Genomic DNA, 14,316 nt, shown 5'->3' with positions numbered 1-14,316 from the left:
GGCGCTGGCAGAGTCGGGGGCGCTGGCCGGAGGCGGGTTAATGTGAGCGGCGGGCTGGGCCCTGATAGGTGGCCGCGCCAGCCCCGCCCCTCTCCCTCCCGACCAAGCTCGAGATCCCCGGCCCCACCAAGTGGCTACAGGACAGCTGAAAGAGCGCCGTTAACTTGCCGACGCCTCTCCGTCACCTGCGGACCTGCCACGGTGTCCGCGCCAGTGCGTCTGCGAGCGCGCGCTCCGCACCCGAGTATCCACAGACATCGCCGCTGGCCAGGTCTACGTGTATCATCCAAACTAGGGTCCTCACAGTACTCCTAAGAGCTCGGTGCTTTTTATCCTGACCACTTACCCACGAAGGAACTGAGGCTCAGGACGGGCGACAGCTTGATTGATAAACGAGTGAAGTCAATGTTTATTAAAACTCCGCGCTCTTTAGGTTGCCCACACTTGGGTGTCTTTAAATCTTCACGAATGTCGAAAGTTCTTCCCAGAAATCAGCCGTGAAGCCCATAGCTTTCCTGTGCTCTCGCCCGCTGCAAGCTTCCCGCGGCACCTCCCAGCCTCCCCTCCCCTTTCCCCTTGTCCGAGGTCAGCACGCCTAGCCCTCCAGCGAAGGCTAGGGGTGAAGAAGGGAATCGATGGGAGGAGAAATCTAGAATTACAGACGGAGTGGGAGGAGTTGAGTCTCCAGTGCCCTGGCCCCGGAGCTCCCTCCGAGGTGTGTTGAGATGGAGGGCTTGACCAAATTACAAAGTAACCAGTATCTAGACAACAACAAAGCTTGTTTACCCTAAATCAGCTCTTCTCGGGGGTAGCAGAGGTCAGGATCTGGGGCAGGTGCTTCCTACAGGGCACTTCACCAAGCTGTTGGCTTAGCGCTTCCCTCCCCTGTCGGGAGAGAGGTGATGCTTGGGGCTCCCTAAATGTTCTCCTGACATGGGACGAGAGCCCCCACCATATGTTGGAGGGTCCCAGTCAGAATTTAGTCTCAGACGCCTTCCTAACTGCCACTCGGACCCTTCCAAGTTTGTGGTTCTTCCATCACCTCCGAGCTCAGGAACGAATTTAACCCTGACATTTGCTCGGAGCCACCAGGGATTGCTACAGCCTGGAGTGAAGGGGGAGGGGAGGCAGGAAGCCTCAAGGCCTCTGCGTCACTACGTTTTACAGATGAACTGATGGAGACTAAAAAGGGAGGCAATGGCAAGGAGTCTCACGGGTCAGAAAGACCTGCCTTGTTTGAAGATGCCAGCAACGGCATCTGGAGGCAAAATGCCAGGCACATAGTAAGTGTTCTGTAAACATTAACAGAGGGGAAGGAGGCCAGTTTGAGGTCAGATAGGGACTTAAGGGCCCAGGGGAGGGGTGAGTGAAAATATTTAGAAAATATTTAGCTTGGGAGATCCCCAAGGCAACATACTGATCAAATGGAGAGAGTAGGCAGGTGTACTGGCTCAACCCAGAAGCTGGGAGGTTGGATGGGCTCTGGGCAAGACAATGAGAAATCATTTAAGTTAGAAAGGAAAGCTGGGCATATCGATACTCACCTGTAATCCTGGGATTTGAGAAGAGGAAGCAAGAGGATCAAGGAGTTCAAGACCGCCCTCAGTTATATGGTGAGTTCCAGGTCAGCCTGGGATCCGTGAGATCCTGTCTAAAATGAATTTAGAAAAGAAGAAAAAAAAAGAGAGACAAATGAAGGAAAATAGGGCAGAACTGTTTAAATATGAGTGTAGCTCTCAGCACTCAGGAGGCAGAGGCAAGTGGATCTCTCTGAGTTCGAGGCCAGCCTGAACTACAAAGCGAGTCCCAGGACAACCAAGGCTACGCAGAAAAAAACCTGTCTCAAAAAACACCTAAGGAAAAAGAAGGAAGGGGAGGAGGAAGAAGAAGGAAGAAGAAAAAAGAAGGAGGAGGAGGACCCAAAGGCCCTAGGTCATCTGCAAGAAATAATAAAAGAGATAATAATGCAGTCCACGGCTGTGGGTCCCCAGGTTCAGCACTGTCTTACCTTCCACTTTCTGTTTTGTTGGGGAGGGGAAGAATAAGCATGTGGCGGTCAGAGGACCACCCTCAGGAGGCAGTTCTCTCCTTCACCAGGTAAGTTCTGTCCCAGAGCTACCTGTGACCTGAGAGGACCATGACTCAGGGACTTGCCCCTTTCTTCTCTGAGGGCATTTATCCAGAGGTGCAGCCCACAGTGACCTCTGGGTTCTCATAATCAATCCAGCTGTCTTTGGTGCCCATGGATATGCTTGTGTCCATGCAAGGATTGGAGGCCCAGCTGACACTCAACGGAAGAGCACTGACTTCAAGTCAACTTTTAGCCTGGAGCTGACTTTGGAGCCTTTGTTTAACATACACTGATAGAGGCTGGGGCAGTGGCAATCCACATTCTATGAACTGAGTCAGAAGGCTTGAGAGTTTCAGGCCAGCCTGGGCTGCACAGTGAGACCCTGCCTTCAAAAACAAAAACGGGTTGGTTTGGTAGAGTACCGTCATAGCACGCCTTTCCTGGACCTGCCCTTCACCAATGGGGCTAGACTGGCTAGCCAGTCATGCCCAGGGATCCGTCTGTCTCTGTGTCCCCAACACTGGGATTCAAGCTAGCACTGAAACACCCAGATCTTTACATGGGTGCTGGGATTGAACTCAGCAATGACTTTACCAACTCGATTGTCTTCCTAGCCTTACAGTTACACTGGCGTGAAGCTCAAAGCAAGGCAGAGCTCATCTATGGACAGAGGGGAAAGAATGGAGACAGGTGCTGGTGAAAAGAAAGCACAAGAGAATTTCTTGGGTGACAGGGGTGAGCCTATTCCGCACGCACACAGTCCGTCATGCACCGAGTCAGATGTTTGTCGACTTAATACTAGATAGAAACCAAGTCCACAAAGAACAACAGATTAGACTCAAAATGTTCAAGATGAGGATATTTTTCACCGATATCTGGATCGACAGCTGTTAGGGAGATTCAGCTAGCTGAGTGCATGGTGGTCTGGGCAAGGTCAGATTCACTGATGACAGAAAGAACCTTGTAATTAAAAACAGTCCCAGCAGAATAGGCAATGCGGCTTGCCATGGCTAGTTCATAGCAATTTAATATAGATATGCGTCAGGCCAAAAGCCAGTGGCTGGAGTGACCAAAATAACCTGTTTTGGCGTGCATGGCCTGTCAGGGGATGGACAACAGGCCTCCACTCTGTCAGACAATTCCAGGAATCCAGGGTCCTGTGATAGCTGGCCCCGCGGCATCGTGGAGGCCTTGAGCAGCAGGCTGTGGACGTCCCCTGGTTATCGTTCAAGTCAGGTCTGGCGGGAGGCAGTGAACCCACATGGTGTGGACAGGAAGGAGCCCCAGCCCTGCGGAATCTCCTCCCATCCAGAAATAACATCCTCTACCAGGCAGCTTATCGGTGTGATAGCAGGTTTTCTCAAAACAGTCCCAGCTCCAGAACCTCCACCGTGCACCTTCAGCAAGCACGGCCAGTTAGGGATGTCCACAGGTCTGCTCTCCGGGCACCCCTGAGACAGGCCTCCTCTGGCCCAGCTCCCTTCCTCTCTGACAGTGTTTGTTCTCCTGCATACAAAGGGACCTAAGCAGAGATCTGCCTCCCAATGGATCTGCCTCATCCATCCTCCCAGCCCGGCTGTCCCTGTGTCACAGAGGGAGATCAGGCAGGCCATCCCCAAGGTTCCACAGGAGGCAGGAACCAGCTTGTCACACTGGCCCACAGGCCTCCCTCTCTCAACCTTTCCCAGTTGCTGCTTCTCCTGCCTCCAAGAATGAAGAAGACCAAGAGGGACAGAAGGCATTTCTGGACTTTTCCTCTCACGGGAAATCATCTGTTTGTCTTTAAAGTTCCGTAGGTGTGTCTTTTCCTTTGGGGAAGTTTATATGTTACTGTGTTCCCCTGAATTGGGAGAGAAATGTAGATAGAGCTCTATTCTATAGTTCGTGGTGTATGCATACATGTAGGTTCAGGTGTGTGTGCAGAGAAGCCCGAGTGGGATCTCACATGTCCTGCTCAATCGCTCTGCTTTATTCCTTTGAACCGAGGTCTCTCACTGAACCAGGGGCTAGGCTAGTGACCAGAAAGGACCCAGAAACGCTCCTGTCTCCACTCACCACAGCACCAGGGTTACAGATGCACAGGAAACCGTGTCCAACTCTCCACACGGTGCTGGGGTTTGAACTCAGGTCCTCATGCCTGCACAGCAAGTGCTCTTACCCTCTGAGCCAGCTCCCCAGTCCCGAGAAAGGTAAATAAAAGCAGCAGTGGTGCCAGCCAGCGTGGATGACACAGTGGGCAAGGCAGGTCAGGGCCACAGCCTGTTGTATAAGAGGATGAGGATGCCACCTTTAGTTGGGGTATCCAGAGATCGTTTGAAACATTTGGAATGTTTATGTTCTTTGACCTGTGTGTCTTAGTTACTTCCTTCCTTTCTACTTTTTCTTTTCTTTCTTTCTTTCTTTCTTTCTTTCTTTCTCTCCTCCTCCTCCTCCTCCTCCTCCTCCTCCTCCTCCTCCTCCTCCTCCTCCTCCTTCTTTTGTTTGGACCGTCCCTTCAGCTCCTTGAATTCTATTTTTTCTCTATCATCTTTTGGGACAAGACTGGAGTTCTGAGAGAAGGAACAAAATGGAGACACAGTCTGTCAAGTAGAGGGCACCTTAACTGGAATCCCTAGCCAAGGCTTCCCATTGGCCCCGAGTCTAATTGTATGGGACTCAGAGGAGCTGGAGATCCTACTCAGCCTCCCAACCACTAGGTGGTCCACAAGGCTAGGGCATGGAGCTTGGAGTAGCATGGGAAGGTGCTGTGGAGAAGGCTCGGCTCTTGTCTTACACTTCCCAGGCCTCATGGCTTACTCGATGACAAGATGGCAAAACTCACCTGTCCAGACGCCTGGTCTATAAGAGCCTTGGGTGCTGTCTGCAGGCAGGAAGTGTGAAAAATACAGGGGCTGGAGGGAGGACAGGGTTTGTCACAGGCCAGGGCCATATGCCTCACATGGCTTGCAGCGGTATACGCCTGGATGCTCCATAGCACACACAGCCAGATGCACAACTCCTTCCCCAGGATAACCCAAGACCCAAGCTCCTAGAGGACACGGTTCATGGGATTTAGACGAGTGAGGTCCACTGCATCCTGGGAGGGATCCCGGAACTGGGAGAAGAGGGGTGGGTGGTAACCCTGCATACTCCTTCTAACTCCCCGGGACACAGATGCACAGCCCTGGTCAGGCTGAGGGGACAGACATGTGACAGGCTAGCTCCAGATGACAGGCTCAGTGATACCCTGAGCCTCTATGGTCTGCATTCTCCACTCAGCCACTGCTTCTCCTCTTCTAACCATCCACATCCCCCTCTGGCAAGTCCCACATGATAGAAGGGAAAAAATTAATTTTGTCACATTTCTTCTGATCTCTACACGTAGCCATGGCATCATGCACCCACACTCCCCATGCTGTAAATAAATTGGTAACTTAGTTGGTAAAGTACTTGTGGTGCTATTAGGAAGGCCTAAATTCCACCCCAGAACCCATGGAGAAAAGTAGGACATGGTAGCAAATGCTACACAGCTCCAAGGACATCAAATGTGGAGCCTCCTCCTGGCAGGCTTAAAGTTTTCTGGAATCTTCTGACTCTCTGTGGCTTGCAGTGGTCCACCCCAGGCAATATGGGAAAAATAAATAAATAAATAAATAAATAAATAAATAAATAAATAAATAAAACAAAACAAACAAACAGAACAGGAGGCCTGGGCTATAGCATTCAGAGCATCTCCGGCTGTCAGTGGGCCAAGTTCACTTCTGGACTCCAGACTGTCCTAGGATAGCGCCCCGTGCAGGGATTTTCAAGGACTTCTTTCTAGACACCGTGCTAGAGCGCAGGCCTCAGCACGCCCACTGCAGCAGCTCATCCACAGGGCAAGGCTTATTGAATACCTTCCAGCAGGCAGCGGGGCAAGATCCGGGAATGTTACGCAGTCTTTTCTCTTCACCTGGCCCTACGTGCAAACACAGAAGACTTCTGGGCCTCCCAACAGCAGGAGCGGATTATATTAAATGGTTCCACTAGATGGCGCTAAAGGCAAACTATTCGGAATGAAAACGGCTCTGGGGGAAGCGGGTGGGGATGGGTTTTTTTCTTTTACAGAAAGATCTGTAGCGTGAATGAGCACTTCGAATCCAGGTGTTTCTGTTGACAAATGGTGCACATTTTCTGCACATTTTCACAACTTCCTCTTTTTTTTCCCCTAAAATATTTATTTTTTATTTTATGTGTCTAGGTGTTTTGTCTGCATGTATGTATGTGTACTGTGTCTTTACAATAACAGAGGGGGCACTTGATTCCCTAGAACTAAAATTATAGATGGTTGTGAGTTACCATGAGGATTCTGGGAACTGAACCCTCATCTCTGCAAGAGCAGTAAGTACTTTTAGCTGCTGAGTCCGTTTTTACAACCTTCTTGGTGAAAATATAATAGGGATTGAATACAAAACGTGGGTCATGCAGATTTGCTGTAAGTCAAATGAACAACCCTACACACACACACACACACGCACATGTGCACACGCACGCACACACACACCCACAGCTCCTCTGGGGATTAAGCTCAGCACCTTGTATGTACATGCTAAGCATGTGTTGTTTGATAAGACTTTCCTTGCGGGGTAGACACTACACACAGGTCTACTCACCCCAGATAAGGAGCCCATGATAGACCAAAGGATGGAGTCCACCAAAGCACAACTTGGTGAGACATGAGTTTTATCGGGGTTACTTAACATGAATATGGGTGGGGGGGTTACTTATAGGAGCAGAAGTGACCCAAAGACAGCTGCATCACCAAAGCCCACCCAGCACAGGTGACAGCTCACAAAGCCGGGAACATTGCACAGCCTACGGGCAGCTCAACATGTCGGAGAGTGTCCTTTCCAGGTGCCCTCGGTTGACCTAAGCCTCTTCCAGGCAGCTCGGCTGGTTTCTGCCTCTTTGAGGCAGCAGCAGGTCTGGTCTCAGAGTCCTCTTGGCAGCTTGGCTTCCCAAGAGTGAATTCTTTTTAGGGTAACTTCTTTTTAGGGTAACCTGCTGCTCAGTTTGGGATCATTAACTAGCCACAACCTAAAACAAATCACCCGAGAAGAAAAAGCCTCAGTGGAGGAATCCCTTACACCAGCTTGGCCTGTGAGATTATCTGTGGAGGCCTGTCTTCTTGTTAACCAATGTAAAAAGTCCTAGCCCACTGTAGGGATCGCTGTTCCCCTGGCAGGGTCCTGAGCTGTATAAGACAGGAAAGAGCTAGATGAGAGAAGAAGCAGTTAAAAACCTACTGTTTCCCCGTTGCTGATGGTAGGTAGGATGTGACTTGATGTCTGCCTTGGCTTCCCTAATGAGGGAATTAATTATAAGCTAAATAAGCCCTTTCTTGCCCTTCGTTACCTTTGGTCGGGGTATTTTATCAAAGCAACAGAAATGAAACTGGACTAGGAAGGGAGGCGATTCAGTTCACCAGCACTAATATCATCGTAGTTCCTTACCTGTGAATTGATCAGAAAATGTCAGAGACTCACGGCTCTGTGGGAAAGCAGGCAGCAGGCTGGCTCTGACTGTGGGTCGGTCCTGTCCAATGTGTTGATTGCACTCCCTGCTTTTGCTCAGTTCATTTGATCAGTTTTGTGCATTTCTCAAAATTGCCAGCTTTCCTTAAAACAGTGGTTCTCAACTTGTGGGTCCCGACCCGTAAGGGTTTGTTTGACCAACCCAACCCTTTCGCAGGGGCTGCATATTGGATATCTACATTATGATTCATAACCAGAGCTAAATTACACTTAGGAAGTAGCAACAAGATAATTTTATGGTCGGGGTTCACTACGACCTGGGGAACTGTATTAAAGGATCCCAGCATCAGTAAGGCTGAGAACCACTGCATTAAAGGGTTGTTAGCTGGGCTACTAACCTTTCTGATGGCTTCCGTCTGAGCATCAGACATGGACATTGCTCCCCCATGGACTACCTCAGCAAGTGACTCTGCCTAACTGCCTTCTGGCAGCCCCTTCCACGCATCCTCCAGGGGTGATTCCAGGGCTTGCTCAGAAGTCTCACGTTGTTCTTGCATATTTGTACTTGTGGGTTTGTTGGTTTGTTTGCTTGCTTGCTTGTTTTTTAAGACAGGGTTTCTCTTGGCTTTCCTGGAACTCACTTTGTAGACCAGGCTGGCCTTGAATTCACAGAGATCCACCCACCACTGCCTCCGGAGTGATGGGATTAACGGCGTGCGCCACCACCGCCTGGCCTATACTCCTTTTTAAATTGGGATTCCCACACTCATCTGTTTTTGAACCTTCCCAGAATTGCTTGGTGTTTTGTTTGTTGGGAACATTGTCTAGCTTTCTACTCACGGCACAGACTGAAAGCAGATGGCCACTTGGGCAGAAAGCCAGATCCAAAGGGGATCCGTCCTCAACTAAGACTAGTTCCTCCGTTTACACATCTTAACAGTGAGAGAGACCTGTGTTCTTCAACATAGCTTTAAAAGTCTGAATAACAATTCAGATCACTTTAAAAAATCAGATATATTTAGCCAAGCATGGTGCCACATGCATTTAATCCCAGCACTTGGGAGACAGAGGCATTTAGATCACTGTGAGTTCATCTTTACAGAGAATTCCAGGCCAACCCGAGTGACATAGTGAGATTTCATCTCAAAAAATAAATTCATATTTAATTAAGATATTAACATAATACTTTCTTGTTTGTGGGTTTTTTCTTTTTTTCTTTTTCTTTAAAAGTCTAGAGTTGTTCTACAATCACCTTTTTTTTAGCGATCTATTTATTTATTATGTATACAGCCTGCCTGCCTGAAGAAGGAACCATATCTCATTATAAATGATTGTAAAGCAACCATGTGGTTGCTGGGATTTGAACTCAGGACCTCTGGAAGAGCAGTAAGAGCTCCTAACCTCTGAGCTATCTCTCCAGACCCCTGTTTGTGGTTTTAAAAGTGAGAGTCTGAACCACCTCTCCTGCTCTTTTTTGTGGCTTTTGAGGAGGGTCTCATGTAGCCCCAGCTAACCACAAATTTAGTAAATAGCCAATAATAACGTTGACCTTTTAAGCCTCCAGCTTCTACCTCTCAGATGCTGGGATTATAAACACATGTCATCCACCATGTTCCATTTTGTCTAGTACTAGGGATTGAACCTGGGGCATCATGCGTACTAGGGGAGCACTGTACCCACCAAATTACACCTTTAATTGTAAGCTACCATGTGGGTGCTGGAAATTGAACTCAGGACCTCTGGAAGAGCAGTCAGTGCTCTTAACCTCTGAGCCATCTCTCCACACACACACACACACACACACACACACACGCACGCACGCACGCACGCACGCACGCATGCACGCACCCCGGCAACTCTTATAAAAGAAAGCATTTTATTGGGGGCTTGCTTACAGTTCGGAAATTAGTTCATTATTTTGGAGAACATGGATGGTACCATGAAGGCAGACATGGTCCTGGAGAAGGGGCTGAAAGTTCTACATCCTTACCTGAAAGCAGAGAGAGAGAGCCTGGAGCTGACATAGCGCACCCCTAGTGACATTTCCTCCAACAAGGCCGCACCACTTAATCCTTCTAATCCTTTCTAATAGTACCACTCCCTGGTGACTAGACACTCAAATCTATGAGCCTATGGGGCCATTCTTATTCAAACCACCACAGATATCCTAGACACCTGTCATTTTGTGAGGAAAAGGGGAGAGGAAGAAAGAAAGAAGGAAGGAGAATAAGACCCACAGAGAGACTAGTCGGAATTTGACTCAAACAGTAGCTCTGGGCTTAAGGTTTGTTATGTTTTGCTATCTATCTAAAGATTTATTTTTCTTTCATGCATATGAGTGTTTTGCCTGCATGTATGTCTGTGCACCACATGTGTGCCGTGACCGTGGAAGGCAGAGAGGGTGTCAGATCGTCAGATCCCCAGGACCTGTGGTTATAGATGTTTGTGAGTGGAGCCCCAGTGCTCTTAACCATGGAGCCATGGAGTGTGCGTGCGTGCGTGCGTGCGTGTGTGTGTGTGTGTGTGTGTGTGAAGGTCAGTTCTCTTCCTCCACCAAGCGGGTCCTGGTAAACCCAGGACATCCAGTTTGGCAGCAAGCGCCTTTCCTCACTGCCTCATCTCGCAGGTCCAGCTGCCTGTTTTGTATTGGGTTTCTTTTTCCTTGCTGACTTTGTGTACTGTGTATGTGTATTATGTGCTCTGACTTTTATTTGAGATAAGCTTCACCACGCTGTCTCATCTGGTCTCAAACTTCCTGAAGCTTTTTTAAAAACTAAATTTACATAATTAGGTTAGCACAGAGAGGCAGTTTGTCGTTTGTTTCTGATCTTTTACTCATGGAGCCACGAAGCTCCCCGCAAATGCTCCACATTAGGGCTGCACTGTCCCTCCCATTACCCTTCCTCCAAGCAGTCTCTTCCCTCAGGACTTCTGATGAGTCCCGTGGGGCCCTGTAGGAACTGGTCAAACCTGCAGGGCACCTTTCTACCTGTTTTTCCCAAGGGACTTAAACAGTTTCGCTGCACCACTGAGGTCATTATTCCTGTTTCCACAGTGAGGAAACTGCAGTTGGGAAGCAGGGCTTTGCCCATGCTATCAGAGCTAACATGCAAGCCTGTGGCCACAACTTTTTTTTTTTTTTTTTTTTTTTTTTTTTGGTTTTTCGAGACAGGGTTTCTCTGTGGTTTTGGAGCCTGTCCTGGAACTAGCTCTGTAGACCAGGCTGGTCTCGAACTCACAGAGATCCGCCTGCCTCTGCCTCCCAAGTGCTGGGATTAAAGGCGTGCACCACCACCGCCCGGCTTGTGGCCACAACTTTTCCTGCTGTCTCTAGCATGCTCTTTCATAGGGGAACCATGGCTGCAAACGCGTAGCTCCTTTGTTATGAACTAAACCAACAAGTATTTGAGCAGCTACCATGTGCCATGCCAAGGCCACGACTCTTTCTATTTGGATTAGGGCCTTGCTGTGTAGCTTAGGCTACCCAGGATCTCCCCATCTTCCTGCCTCAGCTTCTCCAGTGTTAATATCACAGGCAAGCTTTCAACCAACTATGGCTTATTAGTTTGTTTATTTATCTTTCCAAGAACCTTTCCAAGGTCCTTCATTTCTTTTTTTTAAAAAATATTTATTTATTATGTATACAATCTTCTGTCTGTGTGTATGCCTGAAGGCCAGAAGAGGGCGCCAGACCTCTTTACAGATGGTTGTGAGCCACCATGTGGTTGCTGGGAATTGAACTCAGGACCTTTGGAAGAGCAGGCAATGCTCTTAACCGCTGAGCCATCTCTCCAGCCCCACGCCCTTCATTTCTAACCTGACCCTCCATTAAGCAGCTGCTACCAAACTTAGTGAAGATGATTGATTAGTATAAGGCACTTTAGTTCAGAACTCCTGTACTCAGGTAATCCTTCTGCCTCAGTTATCAGGCCCAGCCCCAACAAACCTTCTATGTAAAAACTGTTATTTCCGATTTTACTAACAAGAAAACTGAGGCCCAGAAAGGTGAAGTGACTTGTTTAAACCACATGGCTTCAGAGCCCATGCAGATCTGTTCCTTTTGGATTGGTGGCCTATCTCTTCCCAAAGGGAGGGATTGCTCTGCTTTTTAAAATAACTTTTTTTTTTAATTAAAATTTCCACCTGCTCCCCGTTTCCCATTTCCCTCCCCTCCTCCAAAATATTGTCCCCTCCCCCCACTCCCCTTAAAATAACTTTTATTATTTAATTAAAAGTTTGTTGCCAGGTGGTGGTGGTACACGCCTTTAATCCCAGCACTCAGGAGGCAGAGGTAGGTGGATCTCTGTGAGTCTGAGGCCTGCCTGGTTTACAGAGAGAGTTCCAGAACAGCCAGAGCTATAGAGAAACCCTGGCTCGAAAAGTTAAAAAACAAACAAACAAAAAACCCTGTCTGGTTTGCCTTCACATGTGCATGTATATTATAAGCATGCCTAGTGCTTACATAGGCCAGTAGAGGGCATCAAATCTCTTGAAATTGGAGTTACAGATGCCTGTGAGAGGCTGTGTGGGTGTTGGGAATGGAATGTGCGTCCACTGGAAGAGAAGCCAGTACTCTTCACGACCGAGCCATCTCTATAGTCCAGTGGTTCTCAACCCTAATACTTCAACCCTTTAATACAGTTCCTCACGTTGTGGTGACCCCCAACCACTAAATATTTTCATTGCTACTTCATAACTGTAATTTGCCATTGTTATGAATTGCAATGTAAATATCTATATTTCCGATGGTCTTAGGCAACCGCCGTGAAAGGGTCGTTCAGGGCACTGAAGAGATGACTCAGCGGTTAAGAGCACTGGCTGCTCTTCTAGAGGTTCTGAGTTTAGTTCCCAGCAACCATATGGTGACTCACAACCATCTGTAATTCAATCTGGTTCCCTCTTCTGGCATGCAGACAGAACACTGTATACATAATAAATAAATCAATTTTAAAAAAAGAAAGAAAGAAAAGGGTCATTCAGCCCCAAAGGGGTCGTGACCCACAGGCTGATAACAACTGAGAACAAAACCCCCTCGTTTTTGTTTTGTTGAAACAGGATTTCACTACGTAGCCTTGGCTGTCCTGGAACTCACTATGTAAACTGGGCCTCACTCAACCTGTTTTTATTGCCTGAACGCTGGGATTTGGGCCACCATGCCCGGCGAGGCAAGAAAGGAATTTTAAAACATACAGTTGAGGGGCCAGTGAGATGGCTCAAGAGGTAAAAGTAGTAACTGGTGAGACTGGCAACTAAGTTTGATTCCCCGAGTCCCACATGATAGAAGGGAAAAAACTAATTTCGTCAAGTTTCTTCTGATCGCTGCACGTAGCCATGGCACCATGCACCCACATTCCCCATGCTGTAAAAAAAAAAAAAAAAAAAAAATGGTAGCTTAGTTGGTAAAGTACTTGCCATTCTATTAGAAAGGCCTAAATTCCACCCCAAAACCCATGGAGAAAAGCAGGGTATGGTAGCATGTGCTGTACTCCCACAGTTGGGGAGGCAGAGGCAGGCAGGTCTCCGGAGCTTGCTAGCTAGCCAGTCTGTTCACATGGCAGCTTCCAGCCCTGGGAAGGGAAGACCGTAACAACAAAAACATCGCGGACTGTGTCTTAGGAAAGACCACTGAGGATGGTCTCCGGCTTCCACACCCATGCACACACAAGCACAACGGCTCAGCAAATGCACACAGAACGTGCACTGTGTGGAATGCTCCACAGTCCTCTGAGAGGGAGGCCTCTCATCATCACTACACCCTGAATGAAATACATTACCCTACAACTTCATAAATAGACCTGCCTGCCTCTGCCTCCCCAACTGTGGGAGTACAGCACATGCTACCATACCCTGCTTTTCTCCATGGGTTTTGGGGTGGAATTTAGGCCTTTCTAATAGAATCTCTGTCTCCTGGATGGTAAAATCAACAGAGGTAGAAGGAGACAGAGGAATGGTACACCCTGCCCAGGACTCACTTGGCCTCCAGCTACCAGACTCCTCTGCCATCTTGAGTCTTTTTTTTCAAATTTTTATTTATTTATGTTTTTTGAGACAGGGTTTCACTGTAGCTTTGAAGCCTGTCTTGGAACTAGCTCTTGTACACCAGGCTGGCCTCAGACTCAGAGATCCACCTGCCTCTGTCTCCTGAGTGCTGGAATTAAAGGCGTGCGCCACCACCACCTGCTATTTTTTATTTTTAAATCTTATTTATGTATATATGTGTTTAGCCTACAGAGATGTCAGTGCACCACATGCATAGTTAATAGAAGGATGTGAGCCACCTTGTGGGTGCTGGAAATTGAATCTGGGTCCTTTGGAAGAACAGTCAGTGCTCTTAACTGCCAAGCCATCTCTCCAGTCCTATTTTTATTTTTTATTGTGTATGTGATGTGTGTCGCATGTGTGTGACATGTGTGCAGGTAGGTGCCCATGGAGGCAATGACTTCAGGCTGTGGATCACATTGAACTGGAGTTACATACAGGTGGTCCTGAGCAGCCTGACATGCGTGCTGGGAACTGAACTCGGGTCCTCTGCAAAAGCACAGCACACTCTTAACCTCTGAGCCATTTCTCCATACGCATTAATTTTTTAGATTTCATTTATTGTATGTGTGCGTGTGTGCACATTCACTACAGCACGCAAGTGGAACTCAAAGGACTACTAGCAGGTGTCTCTTCTCTCCTTCCATCACGCAGGTAGATTCCAGAGACAGAACTGAGGTTATAAGGTTTGGCGGCAAGCGCCTTTACCCGCTG

Source organism: Chionomys nivalis, chromosome 17, assembly GCF_950005125.1.
Source record: "Chionomys nivalis chromosome 17, mChiNiv1.1, whole genome shotgun sequence".
NCBI lineage: Eukaryota > Metazoa > Chordata > Mammalia > Rodentia > Cricetidae > Chionomys > Chionomys nivalis.
This window is presented reverse-complemented; position numbering follows the sequence as displayed.